This window comes from Crinia signifera, unplaced genomic scaffold, assembly GCF_055691185.1.
Source record: "Crinia signifera unplaced genomic scaffold, ASM5569118v1 HAP2_SCAFFOLD_93, whole genome shotgun sequence".
NCBI lineage: Eukaryota > Metazoa > Chordata > Amphibia > Anura > Myobatrachidae > Crinia > Crinia signifera.
In genome coordinates this window covers 34,304-46,348 of record NW_028142849.1, presented here as the reverse complement: position 1 = coordinate 46,348, position 12,045 = coordinate 34,304, and the positions used below count along the sequence as shown (strand labels likewise).

At 44.7% G+C, this 12,045-nt stretch overlaps 1 pseudogene across 1 annotated transcript; it reads right to left on the bottom strand.

The window, feature by feature from the left end:
• Window positions 1-266: 266 nt before the first annotated feature.
• Window positions 267-10,074, bottom strand: LOC146056823 (myeloid-associated differentiation marker homolog; annotated as a pseudogene). Its single transcript, XR_014469423.1, has 2 exons — window positions 9,915-10,074; window positions 267-3,291 (listed from the first exon to the last, which is right to left on the bottom strand). The product of XR_014469423.1 is annotated as a myeloid-associated differentiation marker homolog (transcript).
• Window positions 10,075-12,045: the final 1,971 nt, after the last annotated feature.

Genomic DNA, 12,045 nt, shown 5'->3' with positions numbered 1-12,045 from the left:
TGTCTAAAAGGCAGATAGTGTTCATTCTAGCACCCGCTATCTTTGAAAACCTGTGCAGTTCCTCTTCCCTGCCTGGGGTGTCGCTGTTTGCTGTAGTGCTTCTAGCACAGTGTGGTCTGTGCACTGATATGCAAACCCGAACTGTGCTAGAAACACCACAGCAGACAGCGACACCCCAGGCAAGGAAGAGGAACTGCATGGGTTTTCAAAGATAGCGGGTGCTAGAATGAACACTACAGTATCTGCCTTTTAGACACTTTTTTGTGCTCCTCTGCCTTCTGTATGAGTTGCACTGTGCCCAAACCTCAGCGGCCAATCAGGAGCCAGTAAAGTCGGCTCCTGATTGGCTAGAATTCATTCTTAGTCCAGACACCGAGGAGGAAACATCTCTGCAGCTCTGACAGACGGGGAGTTTGCTGGAGTCGCCCGGCAGCTTAAAGAAGAAGCCAAAAGATGGAAGAAGAAGGAAGAATGCCTGGACAATGTCGGACCAAGCCAGAAGAACTTCCATGGAGGACCTGGGTGAGTTGGATTTCCTTCCACAGGTCCACCATGGATTTCTTCGGACCCGGACCTGACGCCGACATGAAGATCGACATGAAGAAGAATGGCGACATGGATCCGGAACCAGGACAAGGCACCGGATCAAGACTCTGGGACCTACCTACGGGATCAAGATAGGTAAGTATCAGTGTGTGTGTAATGTATGTATTAAACTTTTATTTTACAGGTGTCAGTGTGTTTTTATTTAACTATTTTTTTTACTGTGAAACTACAAGACCCAGCGGGCCATTTAATGCCCCGCAGGCTGGGACTTGTGGTTCACCAAGTCCCAGCTTGCAGGGGAGGCTTGCTGGGACTCATAGTTCTACAGTTTAAAACAATAGTTTATTATTCTATTTTTTACACCAGAATCAGCCCGATGCCCACCGCCCAGGGGCATCGGGGACAGCACCAGGCTTCAGCCTGGTCAGGTAAGTCCTGGAGGGGGGGGGGCCCTTATTGGGGGGGGTCCCCACTCCCCCAGGACCCCTGGCCAGGCTGACTGGTCGGTAGGGTTAATGCTTTGGCCGGGGGGACTTGTATAAAAAGTCTCCCCCCGGCTGTGGCATTACCCTGCTGGCCGGTTTGGCCTGGGGCTGGTTCTTAAAATACGGGGGACCCCTAGTCACTTTGTCCCCCGTATTTTGGGAACCAGCCCCGGACCTGGTTGTTAAAAATCGGGGAACCCCTATTTGTCGGGTTCCCTGATTTTTAATTACCGGCCCCGGCTCTTTCAGCCTGGTGCTGGTTACAGCTGTGGGGGGGACCACACGCCGTTTTTTTTTTTATATTTATTTTTCTATTTTTTTACACTGAAGCCTGCACGGATCTGACTGATCCGTGCAGGCTAAAGCCAAATACGACAGGGAAAGCAAGGTGTATTTTCCTGTCGTATTTGTGTGCCAATTAGCAGCTGTATTATCAATACGACTGCTTAGTACATCAGGAACCACCATTCTTTTGAATGGTGATTTCTGTCGTATTCTATCGATGGTGTAGACATTCGTATTTGTAAATACAAATACGAATGTTCCATCATTAGAAATACGAATTGTTGTATTTTCGGGATTGTAAATCCCGAAAATACAAATGTGTAAAAGATAGGTGTATTTCTGCCTACGAATACACCTATTTTTTACGAATCCATTTTGGTAAATTTCCCCCATAATGTTACAGGAATAGATAAGCATAGAACTTTTAACTGTATGTTCTCTGACTAGTGATTTAGGGGGATATGCAATCCTCCACCGCTATTTCCGATGGGGGAAATAGCGGCGGATACCTAATTAATGTTGTCTTTACTGACAGCATTGAAGAGGCATCATGGCAGAACAAGCTCGACTTTAAAAGCTGTCAGGCCCGTTCTGCCGATAACGGAAGTGGATTGTCCCGATCATGGCCGTATATCAACAATCCATGGCCGTTTACGCGGACACGCCCCCTTTTTCACCAATGTTTAATCCCGCCTGCCGATTTGCTGTCGATCAAAATGGAAACGGACCAGGATCATGACTGTCAGGACGGACCGACAGTCATGATCCTGGATTACATATTCCCTTTAACCTTTTGAGTGGCAACATCTCTGTGAGCGATGTTCAAAATATCCGCCTCGCTCTCATTGTTATATAAAATTCAAATAAAAAATGTTGTGTGAAAAAAAAAGATTCTATTTCCTATATAAGGTAAACATTACAGCCCATCATGATGAATAACAATGTTGGCTTGGTCATTTTCATACCTATTTTGAGAAATTCACTTGGCACTCAAAGGGTTAATTCTGTTTTGGTCAAATAGCAAGCAGAACATGGTCGAATGAAAAACCTAAGAGATCAGTATACACTGACGAAAATAAACAAGATCTATAATGTAAGCTATGAGATTGGCAGCTGTCAGAACAGCAATGGCTACTAATTTATCCCAATTACATAATCCACTCCGACCTGAATAGCGACTGCATTCGTTTGGACGTTGTGTGGTTCCCCTGTACTTTGAGTCAAATTGGAAGATTGGCCAGATGATCAGGGCGGAAGCATAAAACAGGACAGAAAGGAGGACGTAGGCACTGAGAGACTTCTCAAAAGTACAGGGCAACCAACTGGTACATTCCCCGACATAAAATAATCACCAAAACAGACAGGATAAAACAAATACAGTAAACAGATAAGCACCACTTAAGTGCATCATGTTTGGTGTACAGCGGGGGATCTGAAATGAAGACAAAAATAACACAGGCAATGAAGCTTTCTATAACTTTTAAAAGTTCAGGAACAGTTGCCATGTATCCAGTTACTTCTCCCGGCTGGGCTCTTGTTAAAGACACCTCAATGATATATGCCAGCGTGGTGAGACAGGAAAACACTACAGCCACAATCTGGTAGGTGCGCCTCTCGCTGCCGTAACTTTTGTCTTCCAAGTAGAACAGTGGGTTCAGAACGGTGGCAGAGAGGCACATCAACACAGCAAACATAGCAAAAGTGATGGGGAAGTTTTTCCAAGACACTGGCATCCGGTTTTGCACCCCTGTAAATTCCACCACAAGGATTATTATAGTGACAGCGAAACAGAAGCACCAGGAGAACATGCAAAAGTCTCCGGTTCCACTGCCCCAACCTCCTCTGTGCACAACCAAGCTGAACGTAACGCAGGCAACGATGGCTGCCAGAATGCGCACAATCCCAACTGGAGACTTTAGGGTGTGGGTGTTGCCCACCACGATTTTCGTGCGTTGGACTGGCATGGTTCTTGTACCTTTGAAAAGAAAGAAAAAGGGATGTCAAATATTGTATTAAAAAAGGCAACGAAATTAGGCAATGGAATTAAACATAGTATTATAGAACAATTATTGCTTTCCTTGTCTGGTTCTGTATCATTTAATGGATTGTACCATGTGACTATGTGTAGGTGTCGAAGATAATAATATGTCCATGAAGGACAACAGCGGGCCTTCTTCAATATAAAGAATCCTTATATAATATCGATAAGACCCCCCCTCTTTTAGTATAAATTAGTTTAGACCCTACCCCCCCCCCCTTTTTTTAATACAATATTAGCCTGGATAAACCACCACAAAAGCTATATGGTGATAAACTATAAAAAGAGTCTCTCCATAATGTACTGCTATATATATATATAAAATTATACCGTATAAATTATGTCTTCATACATCCACCAATTAACGTTATTTTGTAAATAATAAAATACCATTTAGGTTATATGTTGGATATATATGTGTATATATTTTTATATATTTTTATATATTTTTTTTTTATTTTTCTATTATTATTATTTGTATTTGTGCATCTCTTTCCATATATAATAAGATGATATGTGAAGTCCTATATATTTACCCTCTCTACCATATCAAATATTATTACCTTTTTTTATATATATTGTACTTATTTTCATCCCCATGACCTTGCTGTGTATATACGCAAAATTGCTTACTAATAATGCTCCCCAGAAAAATAATGACTTTTTTTCGCTATGGGCAGGGGTTAATAGTAGAAAACGATATACGAGTGTAACATTCATGTGTTAAAATAAAGTTGCTTTTGTTCAAATAAAGGGGCAGTTCTAATACTGCACCCATCCATGATAAACAAATTCCATCTCTATGGCGACTGGCTCCGCTCCCCCGGAAGTGACGCATAACATACCACCTAAAGATGCGATGACGCGGGTATACAGCGTCACCGCATCTAGACAAATTAGGGCTTGTCAAGCCCGGACCACGTGTTAGTACACGTGTCATATGGCCGAATTCCGGCCAATACAACCACTGAGCTTCCGGCGGAAGCGGGAAGTCATTCTCGGCAGGTGGAACGCATATGCGTTCCACCCATATATCGCTATGAATCCAAGCTTACGAATATCGTTTTCTTAGAAAATAACACAGAGGCAGCTAACTGAGGACTCGTTTTCCAACCTAGACTGTCAATCTTAGTACCAAATGTCCTCCCCTCTGTCCATAACTGTGTTACTTGCGGGGAACAAAGTGACCTTTTGACCCGGAAGTGATAATTATTAACACAATATATTTTCATGATTTAACAGATACCCACTGGGAATATTAAATGTTTTATGGTATTATACCTACTATATCAGTATGTTTGTCTCCTACTTTATGATTAAACATTGAAATTATGATTGTAATGTATTATTACTCTGATTGAATGTCAATTGGCTACTCATTAGTATGGGTATATATACCCCTAGCCACCACACTAGAAGCCACCTTTGAAAAAGCCACAAGCTAGTGGCGAAACGCGTCAGCTGCAGCCTCTCACTCCTACAGATTGGACCCATATTACCATCCAGTCCATCGTCTGCCTACTTTTGGGAATTTCAACTCTGATCCACCCTCCAAGACCTCTACAGGACACTGAACTCCAGGTGAGCCCCGCCATCCATAGCCACCTGTATGAGACAGTGGTCCCTCATCAAATACCTCAAGCGGGACTGATAACTCTCCACCACAATAGTGACCAGGGGCAACCAGCAGCTTTTTCCTCCAGGTGAGCCAACACCATCATAGCCACCTGTTAGAGGTTCTGCCATCCCCCCTTTATCAAACCTAGTCCAGGTTGGAGAATTCCTGCCCACCCTCCTTCAGTGCTTACAACATTCACTGCAATTTCATATATGGGAGGTACCCAAATGGGGTATTGAATACCAATTTCTCTGAAAGCCAATAGAGGGATAAAATACGGACATTTCTCCATTGATTCCTCCAGCGGCTACTACCATCTATCCGTGAACATAGAGAGGACCGGTGAATTGTCCCCCAAAATCTTTTCCCCATTCATCTTCCCAATCGGCAGATATACCATTGGTTAAGTGCACTTTCCAATCTGGACTGATACTCAATAGGGCATTGGCCCTTACGGATCCATATCCAATCAAAGAGTGAGACCTTCTTTTTAACATTTTTATTGTGCGATATTGTCATGTGCAAATGTATGTAATGTTTTTATTTATCTTTGTGATATAAATTGTTTTTTCACCATAAAGTTGTTCAATCTATTCATTGTGACACCAGCGCTGCTTCTCTGAAACTTCATTTCTACCAATGTAGGTGAAAATGATAATTTTCACTTACTTTTATAGAAAATAAGTACCTCACAGTGGCTGGAACATCTCATACTGTTTTTGGCTTTCATCCCCCAACCATTCCGCCGTGGCCAGAACATTTTCTGCGTCGGTTCCGGCTTTCACTCCCAGAAGCATCCCGTCGCGTCCAGAACATCTCATGCGTCGGTTCCAGCTTTCAATTCCAAAAACACCTCGCCGCGGCCAGAACATCTCATCCGTCGGTTCCGGCTTCCCCAAGCACCTTGCCAAGGCGCTGACATTTCATTCACAGGTTCCAGCTTTCACCCTCCAGGCACATAGCTGCATACTGTATGGACAAGTTATTCGCCGGATCCAGTTTTCACATCCCAATCAAGTGTGATATTATACAATGGTGTGAAAGTGATATATGGGGCCTATATATTATCACTTCATTTCTGCCAATGTAGGTGAAAATGATCATTTTCACTTACTTTTGTAGAAAATAAGTACGTCCCAGCGGCCGGAACATCTCATGCTCCGTTTTTGGCTTTCAACCCTCAACCATTACGCCGTGGCCGGTACATTTTCTGCGACGCTTCCAGCTTTCACTCCCAAAAGCATCCCGTCGCGTCCAGAACATCTCATGCGTCGGTTCTGGCTTTCACTCCTAAAAGAACCTCGTCGTGGCCAAAACATCTCATCCGTCGGTTTCGGCTTAACCCCCCCAAGCACCTTGCCAAGTCGGGAACATTTCATTCACACGTTCCAGATTTTACCCTCCAGGCACATAGCTGCGTACAAGTTATATTCAGATTCCGGTTTTCACACCCCAATCGAATGTGAAAGGGTACAGCGGTGTGAAAGTGGTATATGGGGTCTAAAAATTTTCACTTTTTTTACCAAAGTAGGTGAAAATAACAATTTTCACCAATTTTTGTAGAAAATAAGTACTTTGCAGCAGTCGGTACATCTCATGCGCCGGTTCCAGCTTTCACTGCCCAACCATCACGCCGGAACATTTCTTGTGCCGGTTCCAGGTTTCACCCACAAAAGCACCTTGCCAAGTCGGGAACATTTCATTCACAGGTTCCAGCTTTTACCCTCCAAGCACATAGCCGTGTACGGAACAAATTATTCCCAGGTTCCGATTTTCACACCCCAATCGAATGTGAAAGGGTACAGCGGTGTGAAAATAATATATGGGGCCTATAAATGATCACATTTTTTTTACCAAAGAAGGTGGAAATAACAATTTTCACCTACTTTTGTAGAAAATAAGTACCTCACAGCAGCCGGTACATCTCATGCGCAGGTTTCGGCTTTCACCGCCAAACCACCACGCCGCTACTGGAACATTCCTTTCACCGGTTCCAGGTTTCACCCACAAAAGCACCTTGCCAAGGCAGTACCATTTCATTCACAGGTTCCAGCTTTCACCCTCCAGGCACATAGCTGCATATGGACAAGTTATTTGCCGGATCCAGTTTTCACTTCCCAATCAAGTGTGATAGGGTAAAGTGGTGTGAAAGTGGTTTATGGGGACTATATATTATCACTTAATTTCTACCAAAGTAGGTGAAATTGATAATTTTCACTTACTTTTGTAGAAAATAAGTACCTCACAGCGGCCGAAACATCTCATGCTCCGTTTTTGGCTTTTACCCCCCAACCATCACGCCGCAGCCGAAACATTTTCTGCGTCCGTGCCAGCTTTCATTCCCAAAAGCATCTCGTCGCAGGCCAGAACATCTCATGCGTCGGTTTTGGCTTTCACTCCCAAAAGCACCTCGTCGCGTGCCAGAACATCTCATGCGTCGGTTACGGCTTTCACTCCCAAAAGCATACCGTCGCGGCCAGAACATCTCATGCGTCGGTTCCAGCTTTCACTTCCAAAAGTTCCTCGTCACGGCCAGAACATCTCATCCGTCGGTTCCGGCTTCAACCCCCAAGCACCTTGCTAAGTCAGAAACATTTCATCACAGGTTCCAGATTTTACCCTCCAGGCACATAGCTGCGTACAAGTTATTCCCAGATTCCGGTTTTCACACCCCAATCGAATGTGAAAGGGTACAGCGGTGTGAAAGTGGTATATGGGGTCTAAAAATTATCACTTTTTTTTTACCAAAGTAGGTGAAAATAACAATTTTCACCTACTTTTGTAGAAAAAAAGTACCTTGCAGCAGTCGGTACATCTCATGCGCCGGTTCCGGCTTTCACTGCCCAACCATCACGCCAGAACATTTCTTGTGCCGGTTCCAGGTTTCACCCACAAAAGCACCTTGCCAAGTCGGTGACATTTCATTCACAGGTTCCAGCTTTCACCCTCCAGGCACATAGCTGCATATGGACAAGTTATTCGCCGGATCCAGTTTCCACATCCCAATCAAGTGTGATAGGGTACAATGGTGTGAAAGTGATATATGGGGCCTATACATTATCACTTCATTTCTACCAATGTAGGTGAAAATGATAATTTTCACTTACTTTTATAGAAAATAAGTACCTCACAGTGGCTGGAACATCTCATACTGTTTTTGGCTTTCATCCCCCAACCATTACGCCGTGGCCAGAACATTTTCTGCGTCGGTTCCGGCTTTCACTCCCAGAAGCATCCCGTCGCGTCCAGAACATCTCATGCGTCGGTTCCAGCTTTCAATTCCAAAAACACCTCGCCGCGGCCAGAACATCTCATCCGTCGGTTCCGGCTTTACCCCCAAGCACCTTGCCAAGGCGCTGACATTTCATTCACAGGTTCCAGCTTTCACCCTCCAGGCACATAGCTGCATATGGACAAGTTATTCGCCGGATCCAGTTTTCACATCCCAATCAAGTGTGATAGGGTACAATGGTGTGAAAGTGATATATGGGGCCTATATATTATCACTTCATTTTTGCCAATGTAGGTGAAAATGATAATTTTCACTTACTTTTGTAGAAATAAGTACGTCACAGCGGCCGGAACATCTCATGCTCCGTTTTTGGCTTTCACCCCTCAACCATTACGCCATGGCTGGAACATTTTCTGCGTCGGTTCCGGCTTTCACTCCCAAAAGCATCCCGTCGCGTCCAGAACATCTCATGCGTCGGTTCTGGCTTTCACTCCTAAAAGCACCTCATCGTGGCCAGAACATCTCATCCGTCGGTTCTGGCTTAACCCCCCAAGCACCTTGCCAAGTCGGGAACATTTCATTCACAGGTTCCAGCTTTTACCCTCCAGGCACATAGCCGTGTACGGAACAAATTATTCCCAGGTTCTGATTTTCACACCCCAATCGAATGTGAAAGGGTACAGCGGTGTGAAAATAATATATGGGGCCTATAAATGATCACATTTTTTTTACCAAAGAACGTGGAAATAACAATTTTCACCTACTTTTGTAGAAAATAAGTACCTCACAGCAGCCGGTACATCTCATGCGCAGGTTTCAGCTTTCACCGCCAAACCACCACGCCGCTACTGGAACATTCCTTTCACCGGTTCCAGGTTTCACCCACAAAAGCACCTTGCCGAGGCAGTACCATTTCATTCACAGGTTCCAGCTTTCACCCTCCAGGCACATAGCTGCATATGGACAAGTTATTTGCCGGATCCAGTTTTCACTTCCCAATCAAGTGTGATAGGGTACAGTGGTGTGAAAGTGGTTTATGGGGACTATATATTATCACTTCATTTCTACCAAAGTAGTTGAAATTGATCATTTTCACTTACTTTTGTAGAAAATAAGAACGTCACAGCGGCCGAAACATCTCATGCTCCGTTTTTGGCTTTCACTCCCCAACCATCACGCCGCTGCCGGAACATTTTCTGCGTCGATTCCAGCTTTCATTCCCAAAAGCATCTCGTCGCAGGCCAGAACATCTCATGCGTCGGTTCTGGCTTTCACTCCCAAAAGCACCTCGTCGTGACCAGAACATCTCATCCGTCGGTTCTGGCTTTACCCCCCAAGCACCTTGCCAAGGTGGGAGCATTTCATTCACAGGTTCAAGCTTTTACCCTCCAGGCTATTCGCCGGTTCCGGATTTCACACCCCAATCAAATGTGAAAGGGTACAGCGGTGTGAAACTGGTATATGGGGCCTATAAATTATCACTTTTTTTTTTTTACCAAAGTAGGTGAAAATTATTATTTTCACCTACTTTAGTAGAAAAAAGTATTACTGATATTCAATAAAAAAGCAATGCAGACAATATCACTGCTATCTCCGGCACTGATATCAGCCCTGATTTGGCTCGCTGTCTGCATAAAATAATATAAGGACCTCAATTCATCAAACTTTAAACATAATTTACGGAAGACCATACATATGTGATAAATATACTTGTATGCCAGGAAGATATTATCGCGCCTGCTTATCTGTTGTGGGTAGCTGCTCCTGCAATTTGACGTTTGGAATATGCTGTAGTAAAAATGATGTCACAGTAGTCCAGAGACGTAGTTGGGTAAGCAGTTGACATCACAATTCATTCGTGGAGAAGGTCTACCTGAAAAAAAGAAGGAGGCGCGATAATATGTTCATTACATACATGCATATTTATTAATAATGTGTCTAACATCGTAACACACATAAATGCAGTACTATACAGACAACACAAGTCATCCTTATCAGTTCCTGCTCAGTGATTGCAAATACATGCCACAGCACATATTAGACCCTTAACTGTGGACCAGTTACTCAGTTTTACAAACTGAGCAGGTCCCCGGGTATGTGCTCTGCAGCAGCCAGTCTTGAGGAGCTGTCAGGGACTATCACCCCCCAAAGCACCTCACAGTGCCTGGAACATCTCATGCGCCAGTTTAGGCTTTCACCCGCCTTCAAGCCCATCGCAAAAGCATGACAATCTCATGCGCCGGATCTGGCACCTCTCCAAAGCACCTCAACGCGGCCGGAACATTTCATGCGCCGCTTCAGGCTTTCACCCCCAAAAACACCACGCCGCGGGCAGAACATTTATTGCGCCGGTTCCAACTTTCACCCCCAAAAGCACCTCGTCGCAGCCAGAATATCTCATACGTCGGTTCAGGCTTCAACCCCTCCCAAGCACCTTGCCAAGGTGGGAACATTTCATTCACAGGTTCCAGCTTTTACCCTCCAGGCACATTGCTGCACATGGACAAGTTATTCGCCAGATCCAGTTTTCACACCCCAATCAAGTGTTATAACATTTCCTGCACCGGTTCCGGCTTTCACTCCAAAAAGCACCTCGTCGCGGGCCAGAACATCTCATGCGTCGGTTTCCGGCTTTCACACCCCAATCTAATGTGAAAGGGTACAGTGGTGTGAAAGTGGTATATGGGGCCTATAAATGAACACATTTTTTTTTTACCAAAGTAGGTGGAAATAACAATTTTCACCTACTTTTGTAGAAAATAAATAACTCACACGCCGCGACCGGAACATTCCTTGCGTCAGTTCCGGCTTTCACTCCCAAAAGCACATCGTCGCGTGCCAGAACATCTCATGCGTCGGTTCCGGCTTTCACTCCCAAAAGCATACCGTCGCGGCCAGAACATCTCATGCGTCGGTTCCAGCTTTCACTTCCAAAAGCACCTCGTCACGGCCAGAACATCTCATCCGTCGGTTCCGGCTTCAACCCCCAAGCACCTTGTTAAGTCAGGAACATTTCATCACAGGTTCCAGATTTTACCCTCCAGGCACATAGCTGCGTACAAGTTATTCCCAGATTCCGGTTTTCACACCCCAATCGAATGTGAAAGGGTACAGCGGTGTGAAAGTGGTATATGGGGTCTAAAAATTATCACTTTTTTTTTACCAAAGTAGGTGAAAATAACAATTTTCATCTACTTTTGTAGAAAATAAGTACCTTGCAGCAGTCGGTACATCTCATGCGCCGGTTCCGGCTTTCACTGCCCAACCATCACGCCAGAACATTTCTTGTGCCGATTCCAAGTTTCACCCACAAAAGCACCTTGCCAAGGCGGTGACATTTCATTCACAGGTTCCAGCTTTCACCCTCCAGGCACATAGCTGCATATGGACAAGTTATTTGCCGGATCCAGTTTTCACTTCCCAATCAAGTGTGATAGGGTACAGTGGTGTGAAAGTGGTTTATGGGGACTATATATTATCACTTCATTTCTACCAAAGTAGGTGAAATTGATCATTTTCACTTACTTTTGTAGAAAATAAGTACCTCACAGCGGCCGAAACATCTCATGCTCCGTTTTTGGCTTTCACCCCCCCAACCATCACGCCGCAGCTGGAACATTTTCTGCTTCGGTTCCAGCTTTCATTCCCAAAAGCATCTCGTCGCAGGCCAGAACATCTCATGTGTCGGTTCTGGCTTTCACTCCCAAAAGAACCTCGTCGTGGCCAGCACATCTCATCCGTCGGTTCCGGCTTTACCCCCCAAGCACCTTGCCAAGGTGGGAACATTTCATTCACAGGTTCCAGCTTTTACCCTCCAGGCACATAGCCGCGTAGTCGTACA